This window comes from Neltuma alba, unplaced genomic scaffold (genome assembly GCF_004799145.2).
Source record: "Neltuma alba isolate B1F8T4 unplaced genomic scaffold, ASM479914v2 tig00003086_pilon, whole genome shotgun sequence".
NCBI lineage: Eukaryota > Viridiplantae > Streptophyta > Magnoliopsida > Fabales > Fabaceae > Neltuma > Neltuma alba.
Window position 1 is genome coordinate 51,885 of NW_021633135.1, and position 15,988 is coordinate 67,872.

Here is a 15,988-nt window from a genome sequence, read left to right on the forward strand (position 1 = left end):
CGTTTTTCACTATAATCATACCATAATCACATATAAAGCTACTCTACCATTAATATACATTCAAAAAGGTTATCATATCATGTGTTCATGATCAGAGTATGCTTACATGGCTTGAAAGAGAAAGGTTCAAAACCGTATAATACAATACATAATTCATAACTTCCTCAAGCCATGATTATTTCCTTTCCCTTCTCCTTGGCAGTAGTGGCACCTAGGATATCATGTTATAGGAGGAATGAGATTTCATAGAAATCCCAGTAGCATTGAACATACAACCATCAAGTCAACATGCATAAGATGTCATGCTACATGCAGTAAAATAACATTTCTAGTCTTTATGCCATGCCATAATCATTCTGTATCCATGTCATCATATCATGGAGCATATAATCATTCTGGTCAAAACTCAATCATGCAAGAGCCAAGGCATACATTGCAAGGAGTTCACATCATCTGTACATAAACATTCTCATGGCACATAAACACACATAGCAGAAACACCAAATGCAGATCAACAAAATAATTGCAGTTCACGCTACCTCAGTTCCACGCTTAATGTTTCCTCTTGTTTCCTTGCTGGAGATCCTCCTAGGTTTCCAGAAAATTGCCTATCAACCATACAGTAAGGGTATGGTAAATTCCATATCCAATATACAATTCTTTCTCTATACAATGCTACCCTTGTGCCTTTCAATTTATAATTTCTGTATACCGTTCCTAACCCTTTGACTTTGGTTTGACCAAACCTTAATCCTCAATTAAGGTCTTGGAATTCTTCCTTAATCCATGATTAATCATGCTTTCTTGGTTAATCACTAACCCTTAATCCTTAATCCAATATTTAATTAAGGTCCTCAAGTCACATAGTCATTAGTACAACATAATCTTCTAAGATTAAGTCACTAATCCCTTATGGATTAACCATTAATCATTCTCTAATCAACATGATTAACCATTAATTAATCATCCTTCAATTAGCATAACTAATCACTAATTACTAATTAATCAAGGTAGCTAACCTTAATTACTTACTAATCTTTAACCAAATAACATGATTAATCTTAGCTATCACTAAACCATAATTAATCAAGGTAATTAATCCTAATCTTCCTCAAATAAATAATTAACTAAAAATAATTAACACTTAGGGAGGTAAACATACCTTAATTAGCTCTTAATCGGCGATTAGAGGTGTCTAACTTTGCTTTCTCCCTTTCTCTCTCTTCTTTCTTCCTTTCTCTCTCCTAGAACTCAAGAACACAACATTCCCTCTCATGCAAATCACCTTGGCCGAATTCTTCATGGAAGGGGGGTATTTATAGGCTTTGATATTTCAAAATTCCAAAAATGCCCTTCGGGAAAAAGATGCGATCTCGGCCGTCCATTTTTTTCTACTTTACACATGGACAAATCTTAGGGCACACACCATAAGAAGTTGACACATGGATGGACACCTAATCACCATGTGATTTTCGTGTGGAAATAAAATATTATTTTATTGTTTTGTCTCTTATTTCCCTTTATGCCCTTGAACAATTTGGAAAATTCCAACTTTGTCCTCCCCCTTTATTTTGGCCGAAATATTACTCTTAATATTGGAAAAAAATGACTCATCCAATAATCAGTGCAATCCACTGATTATTTGTATATTTCCGGTCCGATTTTCCAACAATCCTGTCCAATTTACTGTCACAAAATTTTGATTTCAACACCTCATTAAATTCCCCTCATTCCAAGGGTATTCCATGATTTTTCTCAAGTTTTACCTCCCTCTATAATTTTCTAAATTTTATTCTGTCAAAAATCACTATTCTACCGATAATAATTCGGTAATAAATATTCTTTAAGCTAACCTCTGTACATCCAAAGGTGGGAAGTAATTTTATAAATTAGGATAATATGTCACATAATTTATCCATATTTTTCCTTGAATTTTTGAGGCCTCTATATATTTTAAATAATGGAAATTGGCTAATTTTCCTTAATTAACCAAAAATTCCAATAATTACAAATAATTCCTTGATAAATTATTTTCAATCTTATATTCATCTTCTAAGCCTCAAACATTATTTTGTACCCTCCTTTCTATTTTTCATGACTTTTTGGGAATTTTCAGGAATTTCGGACATTATTTCCCATACTGCCCTTTCTTGACCGATCTTTTCAAAAATGACCGTTATGTCCCTATCCTGATTTTTCCTCATAGCCTGGGTCCTCTACCAGTCTACTATACTACTTGACCGTAGTTAGTCACAAATCATTCATCAATTAGAATAAAATTATCAGGGTGTGACAGAACGCGCCACGTGGCAATTCTGGCAAAAAATATATATATTTTTTAATTATTACTATTATTATCCTTTTTTTTTCTGGGTTGGGCTTGGTCCGGTCCTATCCAGATTCGGACCAAGCCAACCCAACCGACTCAGCCGCCTCGCGTGTTTTTTTTTGGGATGACGTCAAAACAACGTCGTTTGGGGGTTGGAGGTTGTCTTCAACCTCCAGCCAGGTCTGACCGACCCGGGTTCCGTCGCGGGTCGGGTCCGTCGGACCCGGATTATTCTCTCCCCCATATCTCCTCCGTCCGACGTCCGTTCTTCGCGTTCTTAGTGTCATTTTCTTCGTTTTTCTGAGCTCTACGCAATGGGATAATTTTTGAAGCCTAAAAACTTCATTTTTCAGACACCCAGAAACGAAAACTCTAATGGCTCAAGAACGAACTGTACTGGTTATGAATTTCATGCTTCCAAACCTACGTTTTTACCTTTTTTGGATGGTTTTTATTGTTTTCGGTCATCTCTCATGCAGGCTACTATCATATAATTGTTGGAGACAACAAACAAAAAAAAAGGTTCGAACATCCGACGTTCATGGAAGCAAAAGAAGCAATAAATAACACAGAATCATCATAAACAATTATCATATTGAATATAAAAGAGGATTTGCTTAATATTTGAGAGCAAATCTGAAGAAGTACCAAATCGTAAGGCACACAGGGGGAAAAAACGAAAAACACAGAATGGCAGAAAAGAAATGAACAGCGGAAGAAATAACCATGCTCTGATGCCAATCATGGAGTTCGGGCATACCTGAAGTGTCGAGCAATTTCAAATAGCCACGCACGGAATGCCGATCACGGTAATAGAATCGGTATTGATGCTTACAGCAAATGCACTATGGTTTTTTTTCTTGGGAGTCAGAAGAGAGAGCTCCGACGGGAAGGAAAGATGAGCCAGTTAAAAAATTAGTTTCACAAAACTGATTCTTTTATCTTAAAGAAAAAACTTCCGCACCCGTCTGTCCTTATCCATAGTTTTAAGAAATATTACAAATCATCATTTGAGACCCATAGGTTATGTTATTTGCATTAGAGCCCCCAAAGTTAATGGGCTTGGGCCCAATCCACCAAGGGTGGACAGGCCCATTTTCCTACAATAGAAATAATGCCTCTTCAAGTAGAGATCCAAGCCCATCTTCGACATCGGCGATCACAACTTTCGCCCCTTCCTTCACAGTCTTACCATTGCTTTGCCTATTCCTCTCACTTCTCTGATCACTATGGCCACTTTTTCTTCCAATCTGTAGAAAAATACAAGACTTGTGCAGAGAGTTTCAATTCATTCTCTTGGTTCTATTTCATGATGCTTGAAACAAGGGAAAACAGAGCATGTATGAACATAGAAAAGAAATGAAAGGAATACCTTCTAGTTGAAGAGAAAGTGTGGCCCTTTGCCGTGAGAAAGACGCCCTGAAGATTTGGCTTATGCATTACTTCAACGACAATCATGATTGTCCTCTTAAGTGGAGCTTCTCGCAATTGCGATCTCACAGACACAAAGAGAGAAAGACGAGAGAAGATGGTAAGTGCTTGGAAGTTTTAGTTCAATTAAGGAGTGCCAGATTTGATCATGTGACTTGATGGAAGACACCATATTGCTTTACCATTAGCATAGAGGCAAAATTTTGAACTGCGTAAGTGCTTGGAAGTTGGGATAACAGGTAAGGTATTAGGATTATTAATGAGGGACTTCGTCTTTCTTTACTTAAAAGATTTTCAATATACTCAGACTTCTAAACTTCTAAATTTTAAACAAACTAGCAACTTGAGGAAGTCCTTCTTCACTCCTTTTGGGAGTTTGGGAGTGGTTAGCTTGGAGACATGAGAGAGATAGATCGTAGAGAGAGCAGCAAAAACAGTGTGTGAGAGAGTACTAGATCACACTCTATCCCTTTACACTAATGGTGTTTGCAACCTTTACTAACAGAAGGACAGATAAATTTAACAAAATTAACTACAGGGATTTAATAAAAAGAAATAAAAGTACAGGGACCTAATTCAAAATCTTATCAAACTACAAGGACTGACAAATATATTTTTCCAAAAATTAATTAATTTAAGTATGAAGCAATGGCTCTTCGAAACATGTCTCTCTCCCTCTCCCTCTCCCTCTCTATCTCTCTCTCTCAACTTTTCATTTCTTATGTAGTCCGTCCCCTCTCCCCTCTCTCTCTCTCTCTTAAGTTTTAATTTCCTATATGGTCCATTGGAATATCTAAGACTCTTTCATGCACGACCACACTACTTCTCCTATTCTAATTCACTGGTATTCGGCTTTGCACCATACTAATTCGACAGAGAGGAGAGAGGAGAGAGGAGGTGTTTGCACTACTATTATTAGAGGGTATTTTTTTGTTCAAGTCTGATGCTTGTTGGTATTCCCTTTTGTCTTATTCTTCTACCATAAGTTGCCACGTAGGACATAAAGAAAGAGGGAGGAGAAAAGTGTAAATGTGTTGACTGAGAAAAAGCAAATACCACGTAAAACACATTTTTAAATATCTTTATTTAATAAGGGTAAATGAGAAAAAATTAGTTAATTTAATGTATTTCTTGGTTGCAGGTTTAGGATACAAGTGACTTATAATAAGAAACAGAGTAGTACTAATTAGTTCCAGATATACTCCTAGTCCCATTTATAGGGCAGAGAAATAATATATTTTTTGATCCTATTTATAAGGCATTAAGAGAAATTTATGAGGGGAGCCTTTGGGCTTTTGTCTTGAACTCTGTAACTCTCCTTCAAACGAGAAGGTAGTGTTGATATGTGAGGTTAATCCTCGGCAAATAAAATTTGGTATGGCCTAAAGGCTTAGTGGGACAATCTATAGTAGAAGGTAAGATTTAGATTTGAATTGCAGATTTGGATCTCATTGATTATCAAATAGTTCAATATATTATATAGCAATGATGAATTGCAGATTTGGATCTCATTGATTATCAAATAGTCCAGTATATTATATAGCAGTAATGTAAGCTAGTATGAACTAAAGCAGTGACACGTGTTATTATAGTTGTAAGTGAGCAAATGAGTTTTGACTGTTTGACCACATGCATAACAAATTGTTACTAATCAGTTCTAGATATACTTTTTGGTCTTATTTATAGGATAGAGAGATAATATATTTTTTGGTCTTATTTACAAGGCACTAAGAGAAATTTTTTATATGAATGTATAATTTTACCCCTAATTTATTATTGTGTTAACTTTGTTTACAAAGTGGTTGAATTTTAGATGAGAGTTAATAAAATTTAAGGTTTTTCTTGGTTTGTGTGAAACATGCTAGAAGTGACTTATAAATAGGACCAGATGAGTACTAATATTTCTTTTAGTCTACAACTTGGTCTTTTGTGGGAACAAATTGAATTCACAATTGTTTTGCTGCTCTATGGTCTTTAAAGAAATGAGTATCAATGTCAATTTGTGTAATATGTGCATAAAAAATGGGATTTGTTTCTAGTGATGCTGTACTAATGTTATCACACCATATGACAATAGGTCTCTTATGGATATAGGCTTAAAGCCTAGAGTTAGAGTAACAAGCCATGTCGTAGGGCTCTCAAAACAATAACTAAGCTAAATGCACTATAGGGCAACTAACTTAGGTGTCGATCTCTTTGAGAAGCCGATTACAAACTACTAACTAACTAGGTGCTAATTACAAATTAACCAAGAGAAGTGACATATTTGAATTAACCATCCTAAACTAAGAATTGATAATTATTGTTTATGATTTTCTGGTTTTATTATGGAATGGATAATGAATGTAATGAGTCTCCTTGATGGTTGACTTATCTATACTTCCTTGTTGTCACACCTTACTTATATAATATCTTAAACTTTATTTAGAATCATTTTAGATCACATTGGATAGTTTAGAGCTCAAAAATCTCATTTAGGACATTACTTTTCAGAAATTATTGTTCACTGTGCAATTTTCAGATTATAGGTCCAACTTTGAAAAATCATAACCAATTCTAGAAAAATCGTATAAAGGTGTTCCAAAAGACTATGGAAAGCTCTTTCAATTCTTTAAGAAAAAAAATATCTAATTGGACTTACCTTTAACCAATTCGTACAGTTTAATCAATAAAAATTACTGTTTATTTGGTAAAATCTGGAACTTCCAGATTCTGCGCCTCAAATTTAGAAATTCATATCTCCATGTGTACACATCTAATTGAGGTGATCTACCTCTCATTTTAAAGCTTGAGATGTATACTATAAGTCTGCTAAATTTCATGACTTAAATCGTTCATTTCATTGGTCAAACTGGAGTTTGAAACTAACTACTCCAGAACCTACGTTTTATCCTTTAACCACTCTTTACTTTAATTCTTTTTATTTCTTTAGTATACCTAACTTGGGTTTGATCTTTTCCATTTATGTTTATACACTTTTATTTATACCATAAATATTCTAAGCACATACATTCCATTGATGGAATTCATAAACATACTTTACAACGTAGGAGAATTATGCATTGAATATAATCTCAATTATTAATATCAATAATTCTCCACTTTCTTCTCCTTGCTTCTCATGCCATTATTGCCCATCATTGATTGACCTAAATGGTTGGTTATGGAGGCAGGAGATTCAAGAAATCTCAATAGCAAACAATACCATATTAATCATGCTAGATGGATGCTAATGCACTACACACAACTTGTTTATTCTCTTATTAATTAGTGACATATTAACATGCTCAAAGCTAACTTCTTGATGCATGGCCATGGAGATATAATCTACTCATCACAAATAGCAATTACAGTAGTTAAAACATATCACAATAACATTCAAATAACATGTACACAGCAACACACAAGCATACAACATCAAGCAATGACAATAGGTAAGTTCACTATCTTGGACTTCAAGCTTTCCTCTTACTTTTCCTTTGACTCCCTTGACTTTTCAATCATGTGGGCATTCGGTCAACATCAGCAAACATCCTCTTGGATGCTCTAAGGTCCTAAACTTAGTCACATTGATCATATAATCCATTAGAACCACTAGATTACATGAAGTTTAAGACTAGCTCTCTTAAACTCAACCTTTTCTCTAAATTTTGGATTATTGTTCTAACTTCGTAAAAATTGTTCCCTTAGGCCAATCCTACATAATTTTGCCCAAAGAATCCAAATATGAGCTTAGATTAATGAAAATCCAACTCCTTCCCCAAAATCAATTTGGCCGAACCATACCCTGGTGAACTAACCATGAAATCTTTTCAATAACAACTTAAAACCACTTGAAATAACCATGAATCAAAAGGTTTTAACCAAGTTTAACATCAAAATCATCCTCCCCTAAACTTGTATAAATTTGGCCAGCACCTCTCCTTAGGGGATTCCACATTTTTCAGCCATCAAACTCAAGAATACAAAGCAAGAAACAACGCAGAACAACCTACTAACCTTAGATCTAAGCTTGGTTGATCAAAGGTAGGTGTCATCCTCTTGATTATGCTTCAAGAAATAAAATTGCAAGAGTTTCCCCTAGTATTCTCATGTTGGCTGAAATGGAGGGGGAGGAGAGGCTCTATTTATAGCCAAACTTTGGCTTGAATGGACTAAAATGCCCTTGGAGGCTAATAGAAAGAGTAAGGGCAATTTTGAAACTTTAAGTGCACTTTTACATCATCATTACATCATCTTCTTGCATCATCCTTACATTATTCTTCTAGAAGGAGCCAAGTGGTACAAATGTGGTGGAGGAGAAGGGAGATTAAATCCTAGCCATTGGATTAAAACTTAATACTTAAGTTTCTTTTGAATTTACTTGATCCACGTTTCTCCGGCTTTCTTGTGACCTTCCGGAGCTCAAAAAATTCTTCTATATACTCTATAATTTCCCTTTTGTTCTAAAGAATATCTATAAATTTTCTTAGGCCATAACACTTCCTTTAAGCCTTGTATAAAATTTATTTACTAAAATGTCCTTTTATCAATATAATCGGCTTTTTAATTTATTAAAGCCATTCCACTGGTCTTTTGGTTGCAGACTAATTTTATAAATTAGTAAAACCTTTCAACCATTAAATCTCATTTTTGTATACATTTTTGAGGTCTCTTGCTATTTTAAATAATCATCTCAAACGGTATACTTTTTATTGGTTATAATCTCATAAATTCCATTTAAACTGCCTCAGGGTATTTTTGTCATTTCTCTCCACAAAAGAGTCTTAGAATATTATTTCCCATTTTCTTGGGATTTTCTTAGAATTTTTTGTATACTTTTCATCTTTATCCCTGTTGGCCATAACTTTCTGAATTTACAGTTTAGTCCCTGCTTAGACTTAACTTCATACAACCATCTCTTTGAGGTTTCTAACTTACCCCTTGGCCTATTTCTAGTTTCTTTTCTCTTTCTGGGCCCTTGAGACTTTATTGAAACCTCTAACTTTGATTACACCTTAGCCTCTGAAAACTTTTACTTTACAGTTTAGTCCCTAAAACTGTTTTGACTTCCTTTTTCATCTTTAGGACTTCTGCTCAAAAGGGGCTTAGTAACCTACTTTCTTTAGGCTACTTTCAGGGCTTTTTGGCCTAAAAATTGAGATGTGACACTTGTTTTGTTATTTGTTAAGTTCAATTGCATCTTACTAAGCCTACACTCTTAGTACCAAATTAACATTGTTAACCAACTAATTGGTTAATTAGATAAAGTGTCTTTGAACTTAGCTTATATTGAATTCACAGTTAGATTGAACTCATAGAGGTTTTTTAGCTCTTGACCAAACCTAGAGACCTAACACATTCAATTGGAAGCTTCAAAAACATGAACAATCAATTACAATAGGTAAGAGGACTATAAGGCAATTGATTATTCACTAAAGGCAAATCCAATATAAGTAATTAGAATCCAGATCAGGCATACCAGAACCAATCCTCAATACATATATCAATTGAACTACAAGTAACATACACAGAGTAGAAATTGAAATTAAGCACAACTAAACTTCCGTAAGGCTCTAGAAACTCAGAATAGCTTCATCAATCATCAAGGAATAGATGAATTCAGCCGTTCATGACTGGAAAACAGCTCAACCGAGCCTCTGGTCCTCCAATAGCCGTTGAAAATTAATATGAAGATGGAGATGGATAGGATTATGGAAGGAAGGAAGAATAATCAGCGAAACGTGATGGAATGTGGCTAAAAATAGTGTGGAATGGTAGATGGGATGAAACAAGGTGGAGAGAATGAAGAAAAACAAGATTTGGGTGAGAGAAATTTAAATGAGACTGATCTCAAATAGAGGCATGTGATCTGGTTTTAAATATGAAAGTCTAGTCGTCTGCCACGGTGCCTAGCCAAAACGGTTTCGTTTGAATTAATGATGTTATGCTTCTCATGAGGTGAATTCGTCGTGGTGCTTAAGCTAATCTACTATGGCATCTAAGACAGAATGACCAAGATGTTGATAAAACTACCTGAAATGCATACCAACCAAGGGATATATATAAAATCACACAAAACATACAAAAACACATATAGTATATAACAAGAGGGGGTTATTATATGGTATGTAAATTGTAATAAGAGAATTGTGAGGAGAGTTTTTACGCCTCTCGAATGTACATTTGAGTTGTTTCCTTTTGTGTAGGTATGCTCCATAAGACTTATACTCCGTAGAGCTATATTTTCAATTGATCAATACATATTCTCTATTTTGGTCTCCATTAAAGGTATCGAAGTCGGGTTGTGCGAGTGGAGGTATTGCTACTATCAAATGTGATCTGGCCACTATAAAATCCCTAATGGAAAATTGCTTACTAAACTTCAAGCTAGTTAGCATGTCGCTAGGAAGGAGAAGTTCTCTTACAACTCTTTTTGATCCTAAAATGGCTCATGTAGGTTCTCTGATCATTAAAATTGAGAGTAAGTAGAGGTGGTGGTACCAATTTCAATAGTTCCAATTACTGTAAATTCAATCTTCCTTTGTTCCCTTGCGATGAGCTTCTTGGGTGGATTTTTCAGATTGAATGTTAGTTTAAGGTTAACAAGGTCGCTAATTCTAACAAGCTAGATGCAACTGTCCTTTGTTTTGAAGATCATACTCTCAACTAGTTTCAACAGAAGGATATGAGATCTCCAGTAATTGACTGGAAGGAGCTCAAACATGATCTTGTGCTTGTTTTCATCCATCACAATGTAGAAATACTTATGAGATGTTAATGGCTCTTCACCAACATGGTAGCATCTTAGACTACATCACACAGTTTGAGTTATTGTCCATGACATTAAGGAGCTACGATGAGGAGATCTTAATCAGTGCTTTCATGAATGGCTTAAAATTGGACATGAAAGTAGAGCTTTGATTGCTCCATCTCTATATGCTTTTAGAGTACATTGACATGGTTCCAAAGATTAAGGAGCGAAATTGGGTTTTGGACCATACTGCAGATCTAAATGGCATTAGACCTTCTCAGGTTTGGGTTGCAAAAAACGGGTTAGCTAATCGAGTTGTCCTACCCAATGACACTCTCTAGATTAGTCAAGGCCCTCTTGTCACACCTTACTTTATTACCCAATTTTATATCAGGTAGGGGCTTTTGGAACCATTTTCCAATTCATTAAGTCAGGGAATTTTGAATTTTTATATTTATTTTCTCAGGTTACTAGTCATAGTAACCCTAAATTTCTCTAAATTTTGAAAAATCATAACTAATTCTAGAAAAATCAAAATGATAGGGTTCCAAATCCTACTTGAAGCTTGCAATGAGCTCTTCAAGGAAAAAGAATACAATCAAAATATGAGTCCAGCTCATGTGTGCCCAGTTTTAACGTCAAGATGTATTGTTCATTTAGTCATTTTTTTCAATTTTCCAGAATTTATGCCCAACTTTGGAAGGGTAAAAATTTTTGTACAAAACTTCAAATTTTATGAAATGCCACTCATTTTAGAGCTAAAACTATAATATATTGGACTAATAAGTTTTGGCTCCATACTCTATTATTTGCTCAAAATTTTGTAAGGTCAAACTTTGCCCTTAAAAGGTCAACTTTTATCCCTTTTCAAGTAGAACTTATCCAAATTAAGCCATGACCATTCTAACATGATCCAGTCAAATATGTTAGTTAGTGAATTAGGTGATATATAAAACTTGAATTTATAAAATAAATAACCGAATAAAGCAATGGAGACTAGTTTAGAAAGATTTCATCAAAGATAAGCAGAAGAAAAATAATACAAGAGATTATACTGGTTTGGTCTCAACCACTTGACCTACTTCTAATCCTCAGAGTGACTTGGAGTTTTTTACTAAACCCCAAAATTCAATGGGCTTTTGGTGCCCTAGTACAGCAATTGAGCTCATCCTCAATCACTCCCCCCACTCACTGTAAGGTTATAGTCTTCTCAAGAATCCCAAATTCTTGAGTCACTCGTTGAACTCAATAAAATGATTTACAAACTCTGTTAAGAGTGTATATGATAAACATTGAAGCTTAGTACAAAAAACGGAGTATTAAATGCAAAGATTACTTTCAACGGTTGGTAACTTGCTTTATTCACTGCTTCATTCAATGCTCTTCGCGCCATTTATAGTTCGAGACTTTCAATTTTCTATTAGACACAAGAGATTGTAGCCGTTGGGATATCACTTGCATATGTTTGTAGTTGCAATGGTTGTTTGTAATAAATACACTTCTGACATAGTAGCTTGAGTCTATAATATAACCGTTGTGCTTCGTAATCTGCAGAAGTGTCTTGGTAGAGAAGTAAGATTTCTTCAAGAAGGGATATGAGTGAACAACAGAATAGATGATGATCTCTAAATTTTAATATAAGAAGTGAAAATCATGAACCCAAGATCAGATAATTAAAGAGTCAAATTATTGAAGATCTTATCGATAATCCATTAATCGAGAAAGTTATCGATTAAATGAAAGAGAAGCAATTCTAAAATGTAGACTCACTTATCGAAGACATTATAGATCATACAATTTATGGAATAGGTTAACGATAAATAGTGGAATATAGTCAAAGTGAAGTTATAAGGAAAATTCATGTGAAATTAGTTCAAAAGCTTGTATCTTGAAACAGGTGCCTTTGTCAGTTTTTATAAGAATATAAGATGATTGATGAAGGCTGAGAAAAGCTTGAAGATAAGATAGTATCATATTTTTTGAATAGTATCGTGAAGAACAGTTTAAAGAAATGTGTTTGATCTTTATGGAACAGATGATCGATAATTCACTTTATTCAACAGCTTATCGATAATTGAAGTAATTGTGGAAAACCACTTTAAACAAACTTATCTAAAACGTTATCGATGAGTACTTGATCAAACAAGTTATCTGAAAATCTATCTAAAAGACTTTGACAGAGTTAGATAGAAAAACATGACATTAATCGATTAGATGATCGATAAGTGTAATTATCGATTATATGATCGATAATTGTGATTATTTGATTGATAATTGACCGAGTAAAATTTGAAGTAGAGAAATATAGAGTGAAGCTTGATCGAACACATTATCAAACAATGTAACAAGATAAACTTAGATAGTTTTAGAACAAGTTATTGATAAATATGATATTCGATAAGGTAATGGATAATTCCAAAAGTATTCTAAATAGATATGGCTTGAAGTGATCTTGCCAATAATCTGTCACGTGATCAATAATCTCACTTATCCCTAAGGTTATTGATAATAGCTTGTTAACCATGAGAAATTTATCCTTTTTACTTGATAGCTTATCGAACACTTGAATTATTGATCAAGTGATCGATAATTACCTAACAGAAACCACATTCAAGCAAGTTTACCAATGATCAAATAGGTGATCGAAAATATGTTGATCTAACAAGTTATCTAGCATAGTGGTTATACAAGATGTTATCGATAAAACTTAACAGTATCTAAACTCACAGAAAGTCAGTCATTTATCTAACACGTGTTCGATCAACCCAATGATCCAACTTATGATCGAATAACAACTTAACATGTACGTAAAGAAACTCAGCTACTTATTTTGATATCATCAAGACCTTAAATCTAACATTCTCTCCCTTTTTGTGATGACAAAACATAAGATATATAAAGCACATAAAACACAGGAATTAAACAGTTGCCAAAAATTCATAAAAACAGAAATATTAACAGAGCTAAAAAGCAAGTAAGCTGTTAATTAACATTTAAATACTAAAAGAGTGAAAGAGTCATCAACAAAAAATCAAATTGCTATAACATTGAAAGAAGATAAAGAAAAACTAATCTAAATCTAAATCCATATCCTTCTCCCCCTTTTTATCAGCATCAGAGATAGAAGATGTGGAAGGGATAGGAAGATGAGGTAAAGTAAGAGGAAGGGGAAGTGGAGGTAACTAAGAAATTAGAGAGAAAGCTTGAGAGATAGGTGGGAGAGGTTGAGGATGAGAGATAGGAATAAGGGCAAGAGAGGTTGGGAGAGGAACAGTAGATGAAGATGAAGAAGGAGAGGTAGGTACAGTGGTAAGAGGAGATGGAGAAGGAACTGAAGTGGGTTCAGGTTTAGGCTCAGTGTAGGGAGGTGCAGCTGGATGAGTAAATAGATCCTCAAAGGAGAAGAAAGTGCCAAAAAAGTTGGATAATAGTGAGTGGACTAGTCTTTTAACTTCCTGAAGCTCTTTGTCAATGGCATCAAATCTTGAGGAAACTTCCTTTTCCAATATTGCCATTGCTTGTCAGTGAAGGTCGAGAACCTTATATAGTCCTTTAAACTTTCTATCAGATATTTCTCTATATTCTTTAGCAGTATTATACTGTCTGCTCTCAAAAGCTTGAAGTTCATTCTGAAATAGTCCTTAGATGGAAGCTCCATAGAAAGACGGTGTAGAGGTCTGGGTTGGGTCTCAGAGGACTGAACTTCATCTTGACCCCTTGAGGCACTGGTGGCTGGCTGTTTCCCTTTCCCTTTCTTTGCCTTCTTTTGTAATTGATGGAAGGGCTATGGAATCCTCATTTTGTTCAATTGAGTAGTTTTAAAGAAAGGGATTTTCTTCTTGGTGTCTCCAGGTTCCAGGTGGAAAATGTTATACACTTGGAGAAAATATGAAGCTAATTAAGGGTAAGGAATGGGGGTTGCCTTGGATTTGAACATTGTGAAGTTCTTGATCTCGCTATAGATTAGTGCCCCAATGTTGATCTTCTCCCCACTTATAATTCTGGCCAGCAGTATATAGTTCTCTTGGGTTAAATGTGAAAAGCTCCCTGATTTATTGCCTATGTTCCTAGAGTAAATAAAGCGGATTATCCTAAAATAATCACATATTTGGCTAGGGGGAAATCTATGTTCTCTAAGGTATGTATCACTCTGCATTATAATTTTATAGGCCTTTACAGGATTCATTTCAGGCCCTCTTACATGCTCCTGAGTACCCAATAGTTCATTAATCTTCACAGGGTCTAGTGTGATAGTTCGGCCTCTAAGCTTGGTGGTGATAAAGCTTTTTATTAGTTTTTCCTTTTCATCATATGCATCATTCACCTCCATCTTACAGTAAAACCTCCTAACCACCTTTGGACAGTAATCCCCTTAAATGGTTAACCAATTCGTGTAGTATTCTATGGGCTCAGACAAATCCAACCTAATTTTCTCATTTTTCTTTAACATTTCTAAGTTTACAGAAACTACTGGACAAAATTTTCTTATGGTAAAGTCAGTTTTGTATTTTCCTGAGTTTACCGCTTCATCTAACTTACCCACTAGAAATTCTTAACAAGATTAAGAGGGATTACCTTGAATTGGAGCTTAATGAGATACTCCTTTACTGGCCCTCTGTTTCTTCCTTCTCGGCTATTTAGAAACTATCAGACCAATAGCACCATCCACAACTTTCTAAACGGAGATTTTTTCATCGGACTCAGTTTTTGATCCTTTAGAAACTACAAGCAGTTTGGATTTTAACCAAGTCTTTCTCTTGGTCAGATTTTCAACGTGCCACTCCTTTGTGGTTTATCTTGTCGAACTTGGGTCTGTACTTTGTTTTGGCACTTGATGGTGTTGTTTCTTTAGATGGAGTCCGCCTTTTAGTACTCTCTTCTTGACTTGAACCAGGTTGTTTAACTTGGGCTATTTTTGTGTAATCTTGGTTTCTGAGAGAAATGTTTGGTGATTTTTGAGAGAGGATGGGTTAAGCATTGAAAGAGCTTAGAAGGTGTTTTCAGATGAAGTTTTGTGAGAAATTTAATGCTCCGTTTGGATGAAGAGAAAAGTTAGGAGGAGAGAAAATAGAGAGAAGAGAAAACTGAAGAGAAAATATTATCTTTCTTTATGTTTGGATGCATGAGAGAAAATAGGAAGGAAAGAAAATGAGTAAATATGTGAATGACTAAAATACCTTTATTCTTGTATCAAAATGTATCATGTTATAAATTAAATTAAATATCATAATAAAAAAATCTTATTAGTGTTAATATCATTAAATAATTTAAAATCAAATTATTTGATAAAAATTTATTACCATGTGATTATATTGAAAAACCAAATAATTTAGTAAAAAATATTCTTTTTAAAGGTGAAAATAAAAAAAAAGTGGATAATTTTTTTAAAATCAAACATAATGAAATGATACAAATAAATTACTTATTATTTAAGATTATTAATAAATAGTAAAAATTTAATATAAAAGTTGAAAGAGATGAAGAAATTATACATA